Here is a 3,579-nt window from a genome sequence, read left to right on the forward strand (position 1 = left end):
TGGCACTGGGTAGGACTCCATTTTGTTGTGGATGGGGAATCAGAGCTGACTTGGTGGTACATGTCTCTGTATTTCCCACCAAATGTGTGGGTGATTCTATGTACATAACATGTGTGAAACACTAATAAAGGGGACTACTCAGTTTGATTGCCATTCCCTTGTGGTTGAGGCCAACGGAGCAGCCACTTATCAATCCATCTTGTCGACGGCCTTCTGCTTTTTGGTGCTCTACTGTACCAAGCATGATGTCCTTCTCCAGGGACTGGTCTCTCCTGACAACGTATCCAAAGTATAGACTTGAGAGAAGACTCTCAGAACCCTACATTGTGCTCATGCCGAACCTGTACTTGGAACAAGAGGCAGTTGTACAAACAGAACAAGAGATGACTTTGTGGTTTAAAGTCAGGAGAGGTGTGTGACAGGGTTGTATGTCCTCACGGTACTTACTCAACCTGTCTGCTGAGCAACTCATCAGGGAAGCTGGATTATAGGAAGAAGAATGTGGCATCAGGTTTGGAGGAAGGCTTGTTTACAACTTGCGATATGCAGAGGACACAACCTTGCTTCCTGAAAGCGAGGAGGATTTGAAGGACTTGCAGAAGATTAATGATTGCAATCTTCAGTATGGATCAAACTTAAAGAAAACCAAACTCTTCAAAAACTGCACCAGTAGGTAATATCGTGATAAAGGGAGCAAAGATTGAAATTGTCAAGAATGTCATCTTAATTGAATCCGGAACCAATGTTCATTGGAAGTTGTGATCAAGAAATCAAAGGATGAATTACACTGAGTAAATTTGTTGCGTAAGACATCTTTAAAACCTAAAAGCAAGGATGATACTTTGAAGACTAAGGTGCACCTGCCCTAAGCCATGGTATTTTCAATAGCCTCATATACAAGGGAAAGTTGGACATTGAATAAGGGGATCAAAGAAGAGTCGATGCATCTATAAATATAGACATTTGACAAAATATACTGTTATGTTTCCATTATTGATTTCTAATGTGGTTCTATTGTGAAATTTCAAATTTCTATTTCATATTTAAAGATACCTTTTCTGCTCATGTCATGATTTTATATATGTGTGTGTATATACATATATATATATATATATATATATATATATATATATATATATATATATATATATATATATATACATTTCCCCAAGGAAACTCCCCCAAGCAAATCAGAAGTGATGAGTAAATTAAACAATATCTTAAGATATAATATTAACATACAAAATTAATTATATTTTTATATAAAAGCAATTTCCACATGAAACATTATGTGGAAAGGAAAAGGAAATAGGAGATCCCAACCAGGACTTAATACACAGCAGCAGAAGTTCAAATAGAATAAAATGATACTGTGTTGCTTAACTTATAAAGTTTTGGGCAGGCTTTTAATCTTTCCACCATACTTATTCAATCTGTAGGCTAAACGCATAACCTGTGAAGCTGGACTATACGGAGAACACTGCATTCGAACGGAAGGAAAACTCTTTAACAACCTGTAATACGCACCTGATACAATCTTGCTTACTGAACGGGAAGAGGATTTGAAGAATTTACTGATGAAAACCAAAGACTACAGCCTTCAGTAGCTATTATTAGACTTCGTCATAGTTTTTTTTAAATAATCCTCAAAATTGAACCGATCAGCTTCAGGATAAACAGAAGGTCTATTGAAGTTGTCAAGAATTCCTTTTGATGTGGATTCACAATCAATGCGCCTAGAAGCAGCATTTGGGAAACAAGCGACAAATCGCATTGGGCTAACATATGCTGCAAAAGACCTGTTGAATTTGTTTTTTTTTAAGAAGCAAAGGTGATTTGCTTTGGAAGATTAAGGTGCACCTGGTCCAAACCATGAGTTGGAATCAACTAGAAAGCAGTGAGTTTGATCGTTTGTTTACATGGGCCCAAGTTACTTTCACCTGTCTCACATAGAAGAAAATGCCGGATAATGAGTGACAAACCTTGGAATTACCATGTTGGCAACGTTTATTGACCATACACAGATAGACAGAAGAATGAAAAATCTACATTGGAAGAAGTACAGCCAGAATGTTCCTTGGCAGTGAAGACAGTGAGACTTTGTCTCCCATGTTTTGTTCATGTTATCAAGAGCAATCGCTCCCTAGAGGTCATCGTTCTTGGCAGCGTGGCCGCAAAACAGAGGAAGATTACAGTGAGCTGGATGGATACCGTGGCTGCAACCGTGGCCTCTAATACAGCAATGTGTGTGAGGATGGCGCCAGTCTAAAGCAGTGCTTCTTTCCATTGCATATCGGGGTGCTATGAATGGAAATCAACTCGAAAACCCCTAACAAGAAAACGCTTTGAAGTAGCAACTGATTGTTGTCAATGTTGTCAATGACTAGAAACTCAATAGAAAACTTCACAATTTCCATTGCTATTATTTCTGATTCTTATTTGTTTTTTTGTGGTTGTTTAAAATCAGTTTATAATTTACATACAGTAAAGCTCACCTTCTGTAGGTGTATAATTTGATGCTTTTAAACAAATGTAGGCAGTTGTATAATCACCACCATGTCAATGGATTTTAATGTAGCAGAGTATGATAATTTTACTGATAATGCTGATTTTATATTGGAACTAATATTTTTTATTAAAAGATCATTTTATTAGGGGCTCTTACAACTCTTATTACAATCAATACATCAATTGTATCAGGCATATTTGTACGTATGTTGTCATCATTCTTTTCTCGACAATTACTTTCTATTGAACCCTTAATATCAGCTACTCTTCTGTCCCGCTCCCTCTCTCCCACCGTGTGACCCCTTGATAGATTATAAGTTAATATTATTTTCATATCTCACACTGGCATGTCTCCCTTCCCCCATGGTTTCTGTTGTTCTTCCCCCTGGAGGGGGTGTGGGTGGTTCCCCTTCCTCCCCACCACCTCACCTCGTCTCCTTACACTTCTGGTATCACTACTCCCGTTCCTGCTCCTGGACGCTCATTCCTGCTCCTGGATTCCCTGTGTTGTGGGCTCTGTCTTGTATCTCTCTACCTGTGTACATGCTCCGGCCACACCTGCCTTTGTCATTGTTGTTAGGTACCATCGAGTTGGCTCTGACCCATAGCGACCCTACACACGATACAGTGAAACACTGCTCAGTTCTGTGTAGCGTCTCAACAATGCTGTGCTGGAACCCATTGATGCAGCCACGGTGTCAATCCATCTTGTGAAGGGCCTTCCTCTTTTTCTTTTAAATCATTTCATTGGGGGCTGGCACAACTCATCACAATTCCATCCATCCATCTATTGTGTCAAGCACATTTGAACATATGTTGTCATCATCATTTCAAAACCTTTTTTTTTTCTACTTGAGCCCTTGGTATCATCTCCTCATCTCCCCTCTCCCTCTCCTGAACCTTTGATAATTTACAAATTATTTTTTCATGTCTTACACTGACTATTCTCTCCCTTCACCCCCTTTTCTTTTGTATGACCCCCAGGGAGGGGGTTACAGGTAGGTCACTGTGATTGGTTTCCTCTTTCTTCCCTTACCCTCCTAGTACTACTACTCTCATTATTCGTACTGA

The sequence above is a fragment of the Tenrec ecaudatus genome, chromosome 2 (genome assembly GCF_050624435.1).
Source record: "Tenrec ecaudatus isolate mTenEca1 chromosome 2, mTenEca1.hap1, whole genome shotgun sequence".
NCBI lineage: Eukaryota > Metazoa > Chordata > Mammalia > Afrosoricida > Tenrecidae > Tenrec > Tenrec ecaudatus.